Consider the following 18,910-nt stretch of genomic DNA (forward strand, 5'->3'; position numbering starts at 1 on the left):
ATTTGCAGCTTTGAACTATGAGAAATGACTAAAGCGCTCGTGAATAAATGTTGCTGTTATCTAAAAATAAATTTTGAAGTGAGAACTTAAAAGGTTAAATGCAAATTTTATTTTCGTAGCTTCATAGCTTCATTCGCTCTATCAGTGAACGGTCTTGTTTTTGTCTTGCGCTCCGAATTTTTGTTCTTTTTGTCCATTAACCATCGGGCTTTATTTCATATTTTCCTACATTTATATAACTTTTTATGTCCCTAACAATATAGTGATTGTTTTGTGTTTAAATTAAAAAATTAGTTTGCACGTCTAATTGCCATCTTCTTTTCCTCCAAACGCTGTTTGGAGCGGTAAGAGTCTAAACGGTAGTTACCCGCTCTTCAGTATTCCCCCATATAACTTTGTTGCTGGACTATCAAAAACTTACGCTCCCCCAGCTTACTCACTCCCGCTCACTCTCTCCCGCTCTCTAAGTCTCACTTTTACTTGCGTAGCTTTATTCTCTTTGCACTGTGGTTCGGAATATCGCGATAATGGCTGTCTGCATTTTAAAGAAATGCAAGTCGTTGATCCGTGCCATTCGTGCGTTACTATTGTGATGAATGCATTGCTTATGAAACCCAGGCACTCTCTATAAGGCGGATTATAAAAAGCACTGTTACGGAATTAATCCGGAACAGCCGTAGAAATACGGATCTGCTTGTGGCGCTTGAGTCTCAGCTCACTAGCCGTATGCTATCTGAGCCCGATTCTCCTAAGCGTAAAAAGATCGCGGTCGATAGACAACCCATGGTTGCCGCTAGTGTAACTCTCTCTGGTACTGAGATCGAAAGCTAAAAAAGATTCGGTTTCCGAATGCAAAGGACCCAAGATTTTGCCGCATTAGACGCCCGAAAAATCTGTTATAAATATTACAACGTCCGGAGTACCGACTGAAACTGGTAGTGCAGCCATAAAGCCCGTAGTACCAAAATCTGTCACATGCGTGGTACCTAAAACAGTCACCTGTGTACCGCAGCGGAAACAAATTTGTGTTTCTCGGCTGAATCCTGACCTTTCATCCCTGAACATTACGGCCTATATCCGTAACAAAGTTCAGATTGATGATCTAAAGGTTGAACGATTTAACTTTCCATATGCTAGGGAAGTATCATCATTTAAGATCGGTTCCCTGTGCTTATTTTGCTAATTTTTGGCCTGTAGGCATTTTTGTTAAAGAATACGAAGCTAAAAAAAAGGAAAACTCGTTCAAAGGAAGTTGGAAATCCCTTTAAAGAGCCATCCACATCTACATCCCCATCTATCTCAAAAAACTAGATTCTTTTCTTCAGCTTTCCTATCAGAATACAAGAGGTTTACAAAGTAAGATGACCAAATTGTACACTGATAGTTTTTCCTTGTTTTACCATGTTATTGTGTTTACAGAAACCTGGTTAAAACCGGAAGTCCTTACTTTCGAAGTTTTTCCAAGTAAGTACAAAACTTACAGGCTTGATCGTCCGTCCCGACGTGGAGGTGGAGTTTAAATTGCAGTTGACTCAGAATTAACGTCTGAAGAAATAACGTCAGACGAATTGTATGACATTGAATTTCTGTGTATAAAACTATCCCTTCTGGGTATTTCTACATACAAAACATGTTCAGATATCCCGCCGTCATCTGAATTCCCAATATATGCGAATCATCTGTCCGCTATCCAGTTTATTTCAAATAAACTATCAGATAGGGATCAGTAAATAGTTGTAGGTGACTTTAATATACCTAGGGCGACATGGTCCACCGTCGAAACATCAAATATATTGTTACTTTCAACGCAGCATGATTTTCTTGACGGTTTGCTTGATATTTCATTGTCTCAGGTAAATCGCCTTTTAAATTTATTAGGACGATTACTCGATCTATGCTTTGTTTCCAGTTCAGATTGTGTTTGCATAGCTAGAGCCTCTGCAATTACTTTACCTGAAGACCCATGTCACCCAACGCTAGAGCTGACTATTGACACGGGTACAAAAGTGCATGAAATATCTGAAAAGTCAGCTAAACGCATCCACTGCTTTCGTAGAGCAAACTTTGCACTCATTAATAGCCTTATAGCTTGCTCGGATTGGTCTAATATGTACTTATGTACTAATATAAATGAAGCTGTTAATATATTTTATAATGTATTAAACGCAGTTTTTGATACATGCGCTCCTACGTATTATCCTAAAATTTCAAACCAACCTCCGTGGTTAAACAAAGAGCTGGCACGACTTAAAAATGTAAAGTCTAAACTTTAAAAAAACTAAAACTAGCCTATTGGCTTTTTAGTTCAACCTTGACCTTCTCTACCATTTGAAATCCCGCTTTTTAATTAATTTGTTTGCATTTTGGCATCTTTACACCACATTTAATAAACCCCGGCAGATTGCCATCTGCAACATTTGTCTTGCCTCCACCTTTGTGGTCAGGGGTTTTCCGGCTTTTCCGCTCCCATTTCCCCAGAGTTACCAAATTCCCCACAGACTTGGGGCCTGCTTAGCATGCCTGTCGCCTGGGCTCAACGCTCAGTGATTTTAATTAACATTTCTGATTTTGCGGCTCACCGTGACCCCACCTCAAATTCCCTGATGGTATGTGTGTGTCTTTATTAGCACACCTGTGTACAGGTTAGACGCAGATCCTTTCCCACGTGACTCTGGCTTTAACTTCGTCTGTCCAACTAATTGTATTGCTACTTGCTTAATTAAGTAGAGAGATAACTTGTGCCTGATTAAGATTTTGTCAACATTTAATACGCTTAATTCGACTTGATAAATGCATTTTAATCATCATATATTTACACGTATACCCACTCTCTATTGCAGACAGACGACAGAAGTTGAAAGTTCAATAAACCCACACGGAGGAGGGTAAGTTCGCTTGCAAATATTTGATTTTCCTCAACTTGTTTTGACATTCGTGACAGATTTCGATGCTTTGACAGTTGAACTCATTCTGTGCCATTTATCATCCCATCAATCCCTTTTCATTATTTTATTTTGGCAGTTTGCTGAAAACTGCTCTAGAACTGTGTGCTTCATTTGGGGAAAATGTTTTCGATGAAGGCTGCCAAATATTTTGGCCACAAATGCCAGAGGCTCCAAGGCAAGGAACTCTATGGGCCAATAGAAGGTTGTTTAACAATATGCTGACCATGGCTCAAAGGGGGAGAATTCGATATGTGGAGGAATGAAAGAAATGCGAACTGAAATCCAATATCAAAGCGAAAATGACTGCAAGCTAAAACTACGACTGCCAACGAATTTTTCCTGAATGTGTGGGTAAATGTATTTCCAGGCGTTTCGTTCGACATCCTTAATCAAACATAGGAGAAATCGAATTATGAACACAAACATATCCAAAAAAAAAAAAAACAAAAGCATATAGATATATGGTGGAGACATATGCACAAAACGAGCAAAGAACTATGAAAACCGTAATGGAATTAATAATGTTTTGGTCGATAAGGAAGTATCGTGTTTTGGTTTCTGCAGCGCGAAAAATATATTAATAACTGAGAAATTTCAGAATAATAAAGTATCTTTATGGAAGAAAAATATATTTTCTTTGCATTAAACAGATGGTATACCCAACAAATATACCCCCATCTTGGACTGACTAACTGATGGAGTTGATAACGATAAAGAGGCCAGATAAGATTCGTCTGGGGAAATGCCTTGAATGGCAAAAGGCCAAATGGAGAAGAAGCACAAAAAGCCGGGGCGGAAGAAGGAGCATAAATTATGAAAAGAAATTTTCATGCATGTGCATAAGGAAGCGGCGGATCCTTTCTACGTCCTTGCTATCAGCTCGTCGTCTCCGTAATTAATTTGATTTCATTCATTCCGGGGCCAGGGAAATGCGAAAAGGACCCAAAACATGGCGAGTTAAATTAATTGAAAGGCAGCCAGAGAAGAAAGCGAATTACGCGATGCTGCACATTCATAATTTTTCCAGCAAAATGAGGACTTAAAGTTTGAGTTGCCGGTCAATGAACTCGGTGGAGAATTGAGACAAGAGTCCTGCTCCAGCTCCGTTGTCCTGCCAGTTTTGCTTTCTACCGACCGGGCGTGTCTACATTGGTAATAAAGCGCTCACTTGCATTTGTCCAGGATGTTGAGTGTACATCTGTGGGTGTTTGGGTGTGGGTCTGGGTGTTTCTGAGTGTGCGCTCGAATGAGGTTAAGAGCTTAATGAGTGCTGACAAGGCAACCTGTAGTTGACATATGACATTTTTATGTGCCCCCTAGCCTTCGCAACAAGGGTTTCCTATTAATACTCGGAGCCCCAAGATGGATCCCCTGGCCCCACCCACTTTTTCTTTTCCTCCCCCTCGAGCACCTGGCCCCAAGGTAAATGCTAAGGTTTTGACTTAATTAGTGCCAAGAGTTAGCAGAGCTATAGCCTCGTTTTTAAGCTAGTTGCTCGGGAAAATGAGTAGAAAATGTGGCACGGTTTTCGGTCATTTAACTCGGAATTTTGGGTCGTCTCTGGAATGCTTGAGAAACACTAAGATGGGTCAGCTATTTTTGTGTGGGAATGCTGTGAATAAAACCTATGTGCCATTTAGGAATTGAAAATATGTTGTCAGTTTATTATGCCACTCACCTGTGTTCTTTATTTTATTAACGCCAGTTAAATATTTGTGTTTACCCTTCCAGAAATATTTATAAAAAAGTTATGTTGCTACCACTAGTTACTCTCACCTCTAGCGGATTAATTGACTCTCTGGTTTATTTAGTCTGATTTTATTTGTCCCCGATCCTTGGTCTCGTTTGACAATTAGTCAGAACAAGTCAACAAGTTATGCAGTTTGCGTTGCCACCCTGGTCAAACAACATGCAAACAACACACATGCCGCAGATCCCCCAGTATCCATTTATCTATAGAAATGCTGGGTGACCACTGGACCATTTTGTAGTTGGCCACGTTGTTTGGCATTGTTAACCACTGCCACTCGTGGCCATTGTTTATTTGACTGCCGTTGCCCTTGTTGATATTGCAAGCTGATGACATTAATTGTTACATTTCCAGTTTGCCTGTCCCGTGCGCTTTTAACGCCTGGCTGGCTTCAAGTTTTGGCTTTTAGCCTCATCAGGGGACTTTCATCTCGACCCACTTGAATTCTTTCCAGCGGAGATGGCATATCAGTTTCGTTGACGCGCTCTTGATTTATTAGCCCGACTTGGCAGCCCGCAGGCCGCATTAGTTTTTACGACGCTGGGGAGTCCTCTGCCAAGTTAGACAGTTTTAATTAAATTTTAATTAATTATTCATAATGCAGTCGTTGGGCGTCGAGGGAGAGGGTGTGATTCATGTGCTGCCAAAAGTGTATAGCCAAAATGGTGTTGCATATTTTACAACATAACAGGAGTGTGCCAAGGCCTAAGTTGGTTGTTTGATAAAGGTGCTATGGTATTTTGGAGCTTTAAAATATGTGAAGCTCTTACAAAGTATTGCATTTAATGGTATTTATCCTTAAAATACTACTTTAGAGTTTAGAAATTTGGAAAACTATCATAATTATTATTATAAGCATTAATTAAAATGGTTACAATTATTTATATTGATAAAAAAATCACAAGACCTTAAGAATACATTGTTTTCTTAGCTTAAGATTATCTTTAAACAGAAAATCCCATTTTCCACCAGCTACATCATCAATTATTCTACGAATTTCATTGAAATTTTTCATGACTAAGTTTGGCTGCAGCACATAAATTAAGTATTGCAATTGCTGGCTGTTAATTGAGTGCCAAATGTTCGAGTTCACAAGTCAATTACACGCACTGCACATACCGCCGCACTTGAGCAAATCATTTGACAGACAACCGGCAACAGCAGCAAAAAAAGAGCAAAAAAACCTACATCAAGTACAATAAAATCAGCAAAAACAGCAATGTACTCACGCAACATCAACAAGTTCATTAAAAAAGTTAGCACAAAAGCAGCAGAAAACGGCAAAAAGCCAGCCACTGAAACTCAAGCGAACGGAACCCACAAATGTAACGCTTCACTAGAACTTGGCAAAATTGTTTTTTTTTTACCCCTGACTATACTGACTTTACTTTGTTATCTGCAGTCCCTGAATGTTTTAACATTTTGCACACCTACAAAGCAGAGGGGAAAAAGCGGAAATGATGCAGCTCATTTGTGTGCGACCACAAAATGGTAGCAAAGAGGAAGTGGAGTAAGTGCAGTGATTAACAGAAAAAAACTGCTCCCCTTAAGAAAAAACCTGGGAAATGTACCCCCAGGAAAATTTTCTAAGTTGGTACTTAAAAGAATGTATATTTATCTACAGATTCATTTAGCTTTTTATTGCGGTGAATAATTTGAAATTTAAGTATGACAATTTTCTACAGAAAATTATAGGGTTCCTTAAATGATATACACTTAAGAACTTAAATTTATTATTCCACAAGGAAAAACCCTGGGAGTACGGAGTACCAATAGAAAAATACTCTAAGTTGGTACTTAAAAATATGTTTATTTATCTACAGATTCATCTAGCTTTGTAATGCGTTGCATAATTTGGAATTTAAATAGGTCAGTTTTCTTCAGATTATTTTATAATTTTCAGTTAGATCATTATATGGTTCCATAAATGGTATACCTTGAAAAACTTATATTTAACATTCCACAAAGCAAGTCCTGTTTTTTTGATATTTACCATTTTACCAATTGTGGAAATACCTTTAACTAGATCGCGTTATGTACCATTATAAAAGAGAAATAATATCCCAGGGAGCAACCCCAATCGAAGGTGCTCGAATGACTTTTCAGGGGTGTTAGTTGAAACCGGAAATGATGCAATTGAATTGTGCGAAATTCCAGAGTTCGGATGCAAGGTAACCTGCTGGAAGCACTTCCCGTATGCACATTTTGTTGCACCTTAATGGCGCCAGCCAAGTGTGTCGATGTCCGAGGTCCAAGTTGCCAGGGGAAAGGGAAAGGGGAAATGGGAAATGGAAAGTCGATGGGAAAGTGAAACCGTGAAAAGTTCAACCCGACATTTGCTCTTTGTTATGCACATGCATTGTTAAAGGGATGAATCCGGCGAACACCCTACTCCTCCCTTTTTCCGGAAGTTTGTGGTGGGAAATTTCATTTATGCTGACACTTGACTTGACTTGCCCTGCTAGTTCGCCCTTTTCCTTCGCTGTTTGCTCGCCCTTTTTTATTCGGGGGGTCGGGCTTAATTTGCTGCAAATAAATAATGGAAACAGACGCTGAGCTGACCAGTTCGATTTGGCCTTGGCGCCCAATGAAATTTATATTGTGCTCAAGTTGTGCACTTTTTCCATTTCCTCCTTCCGGCGAAGTGGTTGCACTGCGAAAAAATTGATCTACAGTTACCATAATGGAGCGGAAAATGTAACAACATTTTCAGCTATTCATTATTGTGAAAAGAAAGGTTTGACTAATTAAAAGTTTAAGAAAACTATGCAAAAAGTTTAGAATTCGGAGAAATAGTAAAGGTTATTATTATAAAATTTGTATGTTCTTATGGGTAATAATAGTTTTTAATTTATTTATAATTGAAATATTGAGCTCGGATCTATTATATTTTCAAATATTATTCAAATATTCAAATATTATTACAAATAGTAATCTTTATTAAAAACATATTGGTTCATTTTATAATATTTTATTAGTATTAGTATAAAGGGAAGTATTGGCAAATGTAAGGGTTTTGAACGATTTTTACATGTTTTTATTTGTTAAAAAAAATAAATATAGTATTATTTTCTACAGTGCACGTACAATAGAGCGGAAACGTGTTGACTGAGCAGCAGTCGGATGTCCAAGAGGGAAAAGGAAAAGCTCCGAGTGGAAAGGAACCAAACAGATAGCGCTTTTCCTACCGCTCCACTTTTCCTCTCGCCAGCAAGCTGAAGTTGGTTTGCTCTTCACTGTTCGGTGTGACAATTTAATTGTTTTGTAATTGTTTAGGCTTTGCAGAGAGTCCTGATTTATGGGCAAATTGATTGGGGGTCAAGTATCCGCATTTGATTGACGGCCAATGAGTGACCCAAAAACGAGGCTCATAAAAGTTGCAACACCTGCTGCCATATTGATTCGGAATGTGCAACCGAAACAAATCCTATTGACAAAAGCCAGTGATGGATTCACTTTGCATCAGCTAAATATTTGTATTCTGACATTTATGTGCTTGTTAATCGGATGGCCAACTGAATAAGTTATGAGTTCATATCGGTGGCATTCAATCGAACAGGCGTTTCACTCCGCTTTATTTCCAAACTTATTTGGCCAGCCATAAATCCCCATCGAAATGTGGGTTAATGTGTGCTCCAGAGTTGGCCCTTTAATTCCTCTTTTGTCCCGGCCATAAATCTCCTCTAGGACGGGCAGGATATGCAAGTGCAACATTTGTCTAGCCAACTTTTAGCCTGCCTCTGGAGTGATTGCAACTGTGTTGGCAGTTTAGCTGTTTCACAGCCAGGTCAAAATTAAGGAAATACTTGAGGAAGTATTTATGGATAGCTAAGGTAATAATCAAAGACCGTAGGAGACCCCTTTTCTGTCTTAAAAATGTAATATCTTAATATCAAACTAATGAAATTGTTTAGAAATTGTGCACTTTTATTGTATTTTTAAAGATTTATTCAATTTTACCAAGATTTTTTGTAAAATTTTTTTGAAAAGTCTATTTGTCAGAGATATATTAAAATATACTTAACCTTCTTAAGTATTAATTTTAAAATATTGCCTTGCTAAGCATGCTTTTAAAGTTCTGAATGCCCATAAATAGGGTTTTAAAATTTAAATTTTGCTGCTTAGACATCTATTTCTTTGGAAATGGCCAATTTAGCCATTTTAACTAATTTCTATTTGGCAGCACTATCCAGCAAACAGAGAAATTAGTACGTGTAGTGGGGAAAAAGTTTTGTAAAGGATTGCAGTGCGTGTAATTGGCTGGCAGGGAGTGAGCTTTAAGTCAACTTCATCAGCAGGGAGCCACCCACCTTGCACAAAAGTTTCCTGCCGTTAGTTGCTCAAATGAAGTTAGCAAAACTGATTAACTCTCGGCAGCTTGGCTTGATTCCCTCCTCGAGCTCTCGGCCCAGAATCCTCAGCCCAGAATCCTGGCTAACTAATTGAATTTTCCCAGCGCAGTGCAGCGTCCAATAAAAATTAAACTTCCCTTCTCCATCCTGTTTAACGATAGTTTGTGTAGCGGCAGCATTTTGATGCCTTGTATAATTTTAATGGAATGCCTGCTGCATTTGCAGTGGCATTAAAACCCAATTGCATTTTGTCAGACAGCGTTGGTTCTGACCTTAGCCAGAGGCGTCAGCATAAATCTTAACAGCCAGCCACACCCCCTTTTGGCCTTCCCCCCAGCTGGCTTTTAAATCCTTTTGGCCAAGGGCTCACCCTCGACGCGTCAATGTCGTTGTCATGCCATTTTGACCCCGTGTTTCAGTTGGGTTTTAGTTTCAGTGCAGGCCATTTATACTGGAACGCCCTCTGGCGGCGATGCCAAGCGAATGCCACGCCCACAGTGGGATAAACAAACGGGGCAGCCAGTCTCATGGCTAATTTTGCTTTTTGCGCATGATGAATGGTCGGGTTTTTACGCACACGCAAAGATTTTTTTTTTAAAAAAAGGTCTAAGTGCCAAAAAATTAAACAAATTCGAGGGTGCCACAAAAATTGCTAGTATAAAGTATCTAAAAGTATACAACAATATTTTATTTTTAGTCCGGAAGTTCATTCTGAAATTTTTTGTTTATTATTGTTAAATGATTTCTGTGGCACTGCAATTACTTGGGCCATAAATCGCTTATCTCCAAAGGAAAATTTATTACTTCAGAACTATTTCTCACATTAAATACTCCTAAAATATATTTTTCCCCTTTCATTTGAATTTACAAAACTTATTCGTTCAAAAGTAAATAAAGACAGCATTAAATCATATCGTACAACTTACATCCATATAATTTGTCTCTAAAGTACACACATATATTTATACCCGTTACTCGTAGAGTAAAAGGGTATACTAGATTCGTCGGAAAGTATGTAACAGGCAGAAGGAAGCGTTTCCGACCCCATAAAGTATATATATTCTTGATCAGGATCACTAGCCGAGTCGATCTAGCCATGTCCGTCTGTCCGTCTGTCCGTCTGTCCGTATGAACGCTGAGATCTTGGAAACTATAAGAGCTACAATACTGGGATTAGGCATGCAGATTGCTGAGATTCCTGCGCAGCGCAAGTTTGTTTCAAAAGAGTGCCACGCCCACTCTAACGCCCACAAACCGCCCAAAACTGTGGCTCCTACAGTTTTGATCCTAGAACAAAAATTTTAACTGAAATGTATTGTTCTCATCAATACCTACCGACTGACCTAAAAAAAAGTTTGCCACGCCCACTTTAACGCCCACAAACCGCCCACAAACTTCAAAAAATCGTAAATATGAACGCGGATATCTCAGAAAAATATCAAAGATAGAGAAACGAGTTTTAAGATTTAGATTCCGTAGGCTTGAGCGCAGCGCAAGTTTATTACGCGAATATGCCACGCCCACTCCAACGCCCACAAACCGCCCAAGTCTGTGGCGCCCACAATTTTCATGGTAGATAAAAAATTTAAGCTGAAATGTATTGGTCTCGTCAATACCTATCGATTGATTTAAAAAAAAGTTTGCCACGCCCACTGTAACGCCCACAAACCGCCCAAGCCTGTGGCGCCCACAATTTTCGTGCTAGGTAAAAAATTTTAACTTAAATGTATTGGTCTCGTCAATACCTATCGATTGATTTAAAAAAAACTTTGCCACGCCCACTCTAATGCCCACAACGCTTAAATCTGTCTACCGCCGGTAGGTGGCGCATTTGCTGCTTGCATATCTCCATTTTCCTTTGGTCCCTTTAGCTGAGTAACGGGTATCTGATAGTCGAGGTACTCGACTATAGCGTTCTTCCTTGTTTTTTCTAAGTTTTGCATAAAAACCCTTTTCATTTCATAGCTTTAGCAAACAAGCTGTTTCCGCTGCTTATATGTCATTGGAATTAATGTTTCTTTATAAAATTTCCACTCACTCAATGGTACTTTCCCCGGGGCACTTCATGCGTTCATGTGTTTGGCAAAGGTTATGCAGTTGAAAAGGTTGACATTTGCCATTGAATTCGGGGCGTTGTCAAGGTGAAAGCGTTCTCACTGGCCTCAAAAAATATATGTTTTAATTCCAAGATCCCTCAAACTACACTCGAGCATAAGCCAAGGGGACTTACGGATTTACTTTATACAAATTTCATGCATGTAGAGCTCTCTGGCTAATTAAAATATAAACCAACTTGGCCTGGAAATGTTTATTAATGAGTGTTTTTTCTCTTCTTTACTTGCAGGACATCGTAACTATAACAAAGGTGAGTGTTTGGAAATGTGGTAAGGGGCACGCAATTAATATGATATCAAATAATACCATTAACTCAATATGATTAGCTCTTATCACATAATTATATGAAGACCTAATAAGCTCTTAATCGTCTTATTGCTTTTTACTTTCCTCCTTTTACTGGTGAAATTTTCCGGAATTTTCCTTTCTTGCAAATAAACCAGACTACAATTTAAGTTCTAATTTACGCATTTTTCAGCTTGATAAACCCTGCGCGTTTAATTAGTACCTAAATTGAGCTACTTGGCTGTTCAACCCAAAGACCAATTAGTGTCAATAATCAGCAAAGATTTTTCGCCCGCCTCAGCGCCTCTGATCCACTTTTATCGCAATTATTCTTCAATTTATGAAATTGAACACACTTTTTGATGGCCCCATAAAACGGAACATAAAATTCCATAAACGCCGGCTGCTCCGCATGAATTTCGTTGCGAAATGGAAATATGCCATTTGAGAAAACATTTTCTAAAATCCATTTTTCGCCCAGCTCTATGTTTTTACTTGATTAATTTTGCGGCTATAAAGAAAAATAATGAAATTTCTTTGGAGAAATGAAAACAGAACAGAAAGGTAGCATTCATCGTGGTTCCTAGAATTGTAACAAAATCAAATTATACAAATTTGCATTTAGTGGGCCAGTGAATGTGCAGAAAAGTAGGCAGGAAAAAGTTTTTCCTACACGAATACATTTGCAGCCAGCTGGAAAAGTCTTCTGCCGATGATGATGATGATGGCTTTTACTTTGTGTATTATTTTCTTTGCCAACTAAATTAAAAAGTTTTTCGTGGCATCGGAACTCGATTACAATGAGCTTGTCATGCTGGTTGATGGCCGAATAAACCGAAAATATGTTTATAATATTTTTCCAATTTTGGTTTTCCTAAAACACATGAGCAGCAAATGAGTTGTGCAACAGTTTTTAATTGCCCGCAGCCAAAAAAGCAATCGTTTCAACAATTCAGCCATATTTCAACTGTTTGCTTGCCAGTTTTTCCACTGGCAATGTTTGATTAATGCGAAAACTGCGCGGCAAATAATGAAAAATGACTGCCTGCTGCAGACACAGTTTCCCCGGAAAACAGGCTAAACAACTAAAAACGAGTTACACACACCCAGTTGCCTGCTTTTGGGCGCTGTTAAATATAAAATTCTATGAATTTGTACGTACATCATTTGAAAATCGTAAAACTTGCAAGTGTTTTCCCCCGTTTATATATACTATACACATTCGGTGTGTGTGCTGAGTGAGAGCTGTCATAAACAGGAGGAAAAAGGTAAGCTGTCTGCGCCTTTTCACTGCCGGGGAGTCCTTTTACTTTTATTATTTTTTTATTCCTGTGTAAAGAGCAGAGGCACATGCACAGCCACAAAAGGCGCATCTTTATGTAATTATAATGCCCTGGCAAAATGCTGATGATCCTGCAAGTGCTGCTGACGATGATTACTAAGTTATTTGCCCAAGTTTATGGCTGTGCAAAATGCAAAGGATTTTTACACGCAGCCGGGCCATGTGCACAAATTAATAATTTTCACTTGGGCAAATTAAATTTTAAATGAAATTGCCTTGCATAAAATTGCGGAGCTAAGCTTAAATGTTTGCCAGTGATGTAGGGAATAAATCTATTTTGGATGCCTATATTTTCGGCGGCAAAATCAATACTGGGGTTAAACTGGAAGTTGACATGTAACGACATCGTGCCAATGGCTAATGAATGTCAGGGACTGTACACATTGTCCCCCTTCAACTTTCACCTATCTGTCAGTCACTCTCGGCTCGTCTGCCAGTCATGCAAACGAATAAAAACGCTTTTATTGTAATCCGCAATGTCGAAATGCTGCAGCGGATGTTTAGCTAAAGTGCGGACATGGGAAAACTCCTGGGGAAAGTGTGTTCCTCTGCTCGATATATATATATATACCTGGGCTTTATCGCATGCCACGCAGTTATTTTGGGCACACAGCCCCGAATTTTTGTCAGGCAAACTATAAAATTTACCCCCAGGCAAACACAGAACCCAAAAAATGGGTAAAAATGGTTTAAGGTCTATTGATTATCCATTGATAAATGGTGAACACAGTTTTTTCTTGCCTCGGCGAGAGTGACTCTGCCACTTCAGGTTAAATAGTTTAAGAATGTCTGCCACATTAAAAAACAATTTCCGCTAAATCACTTTCAGGGCAGCCGGTATGAAAGGGAGGAAGTCATCGCAGACATGACTTGAAGAGAAATTCCTGCAGAGAAATTTCCAGCATAAAAGAAAGTATGACAGTAAAAGTAAGCAACACGCCTTATGTAACAAATCAAGTGCCAGCGGGTTTATCCTCCTCCGGTTTTCCGAATGCTTTATATCTCTTGAAGGGGAAATATAGAGCTTATTGATTTTCAGCACACCAAAATGTGTGGGAAATGCCAAAGAAAGGAATTCACGTGGGTGTATTAAACTCATTTAAAAGTTGGCAAGTTCTTAAAATATGACCTTTGTTTATTTGCTCTATTTTGGGGTATATTTTTTTCTAGTAGTTCATTCAACTGTCTGCTAGACCCCAAGATTTTGCTCACCCTGCGGCGAGAAAACAGCAGCATAAAAATCTCAAAGAAATATTAATAAAAGATGAGCGACATTAGTGTCTTGGTTTCGTTCCCTCCCATTACAGTTTTCCACTTTCTCCACCGCTTTTTTTTTGGGATTTTTTGTAAATGTCCAACCCGAAACCGTAAAACGAAGAAGAAAACAACATTTTTACTACTTCCTTTTTTTTTTTACTTTTTTTTCGGCCAGCGTCTCTAACCTCGAGCATTCTGTTGACCTTTTTCGAAGCTGTTTGGCTTTGGATTTAGCCATTGGGTGCGAGCTGCTTTAAAGGGTCGACGAATGCAAAAAGAAAATGTCATAAATTTGTAACACTTTTGCGGGGGATCCAGACAAGATGACGAACATTCGGCCGGATGAGAGAGAGGGATATAGGGCTGGGGAAAAGGACAGCAGACGCCATGCTCGAATTGTTTTCATAAAAACAGTGTTGTAGCTGTAGCGATTTTTTGAAAATACAAAATATGTCAGAGAACCATAGTAAGTTAAGGTATTTTTTTGAGATTTAAAATTATTTTTATCTTTAATATATATAGCCTAAGTTTTTATTTTTTAAATTTTATTAAGATTTTAAAGCTTTTAAAAAAATGTCACGTAAATTTTTGTAAACTTCAAAAAAAGTTTTAAATATTTTTAAAATGTTATATTATATTATATATATTATTAAATGACTGTCGCGATCACCATTTATTATTGAAATAGTAAACGTTTAATAAAATCTATACATGGAAGAATTAAACATTTGAAACTATTCATAACTATTCTAAGCCCCAGCCGTTTTTTGATGAAATGTTTACCAATGTGTAGCCATTTTCACATCCTAAGTAGTGACAACTCTATTCGGGAGCATTTTCCCTGGATGAGCAGAAAGACAAACAGGAAAATGCGAAACTTGGCCTCCGGCACACAATTTGTCACACATACAGGGCACATAAATTATATATACACAGGCACGGAGATGACTGGACTTTCTCGTTTTGGTTTCGGTGTCATATTCCGATTCTGCTTTTCTGGCCCACAGCCTAGTTTGCTGGGCCATTTGATTAATAAATTGTTTAGAGCACAAACTTACTGACTTGTGGCTAATAAAATATGAATGCTGAAACTTTGCGGGCGGCAGCATCAAAGGCCAGACATGAGTCGCAAATTAGTCATGCGCATATATGGCGAGTAATTTATGTTTGCGTTGATGTATGTGGCCCAAAGGCAGTCACATTTAACCCCAGTTAGCATTAGTAAGTTGCCCCATATGCTTTCCCGGCGAATTTCCATAACGAAACGAGGTTTGAGCCGGAAAAGCCAGCATGACCATTCCCTTTTGCCCTGCACTGCGTATGCGTAATTTGATTTTTCTTTCCCTTTCCGTTCTGGCAATGATTTTTATGCCCTTCCACATTTGACGCTTTTCTGGGAAAAAAATTCTCTTCCTCTGCTTTTTGTTTGGGTCGCCTTTTTGATTACATCTCAATCAATTGGTGGCAGTTTTATGTTTGCACATTTCAACATCTTTCGGCTCTTCAAATGTTCATTTTTACGATGCCTGCGGTGATTCTGCTTGGCCCATGAAAATTTGTAAACATTTCAAGTCCTTTTTTTCCTTTTTGCCCTATATCGCATTTTTTTGTGTGAGCGTAAAAGTTTGTTTATATCGAATTACCAATTTATTGTATTGTTGTGATCTCTTCGAACTTTTTAAAAATATTTAAGATTGATTTTGAAGTTGTTATGCCTTGAATACAATTAAATTTTATTTGAAATAACGTAATAGCAGTTAGAACTACAATTAAATACAACTTAAATGTAGTCAAATATTTTTCTTAGGAAGAACCGTCTGCAGACTTTAAGAGCTGTTTACAAATTCCGTTTGAAATGCGTCCATTTCATTTGGCTGCCGAAAAATAAAAAGAACCTAAACAAAACAGGGCCTTGGGGCCCGGCGTCAGTCGGAATACAATTCAATTTTGTTTAGCAAAGAAATTTGCCTGCCCTGTTTTGCTGGGCCGGGGAGAAAGCTCACTGATCTGAAAAAAAAGGGCCAAGTTATTTTATAAAATTATATTTCATCTAGCAGAAGGCACGGAGAAGGCCCAGAGCCCAGTGAGTCGAGTGGCAGCATAATTTTCATTCAATTTCGCTCATTCGTTTAGCGTTTTGGCCAGGTCACCGGAGTGTTTTTCCCTCGGTATGCATTCATGGCTATTTGCCATCATTTGTGTGTTTATCCACTTAGAAAGGGAGCGATTTGATTTCCCGGTAAATGAGGCATTTTCTGCAATCAGTTTGCATTGACTGGGGTCCTTAATTCCCAATCCCCAATCCCTATCCCCAGCATTTGGCCTGCTAAGTTTTCACTTGTATTTGCAGCTTCATTAAACCGAGTTGTGGTCGCTCCTGTTATCCGCACCTCACTTTGACTGGAAGTGCACTTTTAGCTCAAATTTCCTTTTCTTGTTGGCAGCAGCAGGCTTCTTTGTTCTCGGAAAAGCCATGAAGCCCAGGATGTGGCTGATGAGATGACGAGGATGAGGACTAGGATGCCCCGGGCCTGGTCCCTCCACTTTGCCGGCACTAAAGTGTTAAATCGCATAATTATGTCTCTCATGACGCGCACTTCACTAAACTGCAAACTTATTTCGCGGCTGCCTTTGGCATCGTTTGTTCTTCGCACTTTTCTTCACAGCTAAGCCTTCCAAGGATAAAGAAAAATGATGAAATTACACCAAGGACGGCACACTCTTAGAAAAAGCTTGTACATAAATTATATTCTTCACAAACCCTTTTGCTACTCTGTTATTAAATTTCAGATAGCCCCAGTCAGTATCCAAAAGTCGACCCCATTTTCCTTTTTTCCCAGCTCATATGCTGCCAGTTCCTTTGTACTCGGGCTCTTTTATTTTCCTTTCCACTTTCGCATAGTATGCGAATTTTCTTGCACTCCGAGGCATTTTCCTTTGGCCATGTGTTTGCTTTGTCATCCGAGGCTCGGGCTCGACTTAATTATATTTTAAGTTGACTGCTTGCATTAATACGCGCTGCGCAAAAGGAAAGCGGAAAATAAAAATTGGTTTCCCCCGACACTCGCAGAGAAAGCAAAAGTTTCGGCCCAAAGCTTAATGACTAAATTGAGAGCAAGTTTGCCCGAGTTCTCAACACACATTAAAGGCAAATAATTTGCATACCCAGCCCGACGGCCAAACAACTCGAGAGTATTTCACCAACTATTTGAGTGGAGCGTAGGCGGAAAAAACCAGGGGAAAAGGAGCCTTTAATTGCGGGGTCCTGGTCGAGAAAAATGGCCTGTAATAAATCTCGGCGACCACTCACGGAAAACGGGACCGGGCGGAAAAATATCCTTAAAGTATCCTTTAAGATAAGACCCACTACAGGCGCTTATCTGGGCGTGAATGCCATGATGCCAAATCCCTTGTCGGCAATTCGAAACATTTAAACACTGAGCCGGCGACTGATGCTGAGATTCTCGGTGTTTCGTCCTGGCAACGCCCGACCAAGTGGGCTCCTTTATTGGGCTCCTTGTTATGGCCATGTGGCCAGCTCCTAATCTATAAAAAACCAACTCCCACATATGCGTGTGGCTGCACAGAGGAAAATTTCCTCATTGTTTTGTAACTAAAGGTGCAATAACTTTAACAAAATTGTTCTTATGGCAACCACACATTATGTATAAAAATATTTGTACAGCCCATAGAAAATACCCATAAGCTAAGAAGCTTTCTTTTGAATACAAAAAATAAGGTTATAAAAAATAGAACATTTTTTCTCAGTGATCGTGTGAGTGCGAGGGCGGTAGAAACTGTTGCGTTGGCCTGGAAGATAAATGTTCGCTCCTCGTTTTCGGTTTCCGGGAATAGTACATTAGGGATATTAACTTGAAACACATCCCACATAAAGGTATTGTTCGACATGTGTCATGTGCCTTTGAGTCTGGTAATTGCGTTTGTATTAACATTTAAATTGTTTACACCGCACTTAGCCAATTCTTTTGCTCTATCAACCCACAAATATTAACTTTCAATTACCAGATGAGTAAATCTGGTTCTGCCAGCGTGTGGGCGAAAATGTCGCTGAACATAAATGGTTTAGGACTGAGAGACATCAAAGGAAGCCCAATAAGGATATCCAATATTTGACAGAAGGAAACGTTAATGCTTTCAAGCCTAATTGATTGAAGGACTCATAAAACCGCAACCGAACATCCCCTTCAAGGACTTTGTGGCTTCGCTTACATCGAAAAGCATATACAATTAGCAGGGCAGAAACATCTAATCACATACATTTGACAGATTATTTGGACAGACTGGCAAGTGGTTCTTAATGTCTTATCAAATATAGATAAAGAACATACATGACATAACATAACATTTGAAAACCATTTTTGAATTGAGTCATTTTTGTTACATTAAAATAGGGATAGCTGTCAACTGTATTTATCCACACAAGCACAATTGACAGATTATTTGGATAGTCTGACAAGTGGCCCTAATGCCTAATTAAATATGAGGGCAGCGATGAAGTGCGGCTTTGCTATTGCCTTTTGCACTCGCCTGTACAAACAGTGCGGCCCACGAGGCGTATGCGCAATGCACAGACGTCAAAGTAAATTTTGCGAAATTCCGCTTTAATTGCGCACTGATGATGACAACGAAGGGGAATAGTAGCGGAAAATGGAAAGCTACAGAGGTGGGGAAAAGGGGGATGGAAGTTGAAAGAGGTTGGTGGTGGGGAAAACCGGAAAATGGGGCACAAAAAAAGTCCTGTCTGACTCGGTTAGAGCGCAAATCGGTAAATTGCAAAAACATGCTGCCATCCTTGGTGTGAGCGAGGGGCTCCTTGATTGTGTTTTGGTTGGCAGTGTTCCCT

The 18,910-nt window shown here is 39.2% G+C and overlaps 1 protein-coding gene across 1 annotated transcript in view; it reads left to right on the top strand.

Annotated features, from left to right (window-relative positions):
* Positions 1 to 18,910, top strand: part of LOC119547956 (insulin-like growth factor-binding protein complex acid labile subunit) — a 56,476-nt gene that overhangs the window by 14,205 nt on the left and 23,361 nt on the right. The window contains exons 2-3 of the mRNA XM_037855006.1: positions 2,841 to 2,885; positions 11,392 to 11,412. The gene's annotated coding sequence lies outside the window, so the exon portion shown is untranslated. The remainder of the gene's footprint in view (positions 1 to 2,840; positions 2,886 to 11,391; positions 11,413 to 18,910) is intronic.

The sequence above is a fragment of the Drosophila subpulchrella genome, chromosome 2L, assembly GCF_014743375.2.
Source record: "Drosophila subpulchrella strain 33 F10 #4 breed RU33 chromosome 2L, RU_Dsub_v1.1 Primary Assembly, whole genome shotgun sequence".
Taxonomy (NCBI): Eukaryota; Metazoa; Arthropoda; class Insecta; order Diptera; family Drosophilidae; genus Drosophila; species Drosophila subpulchrella.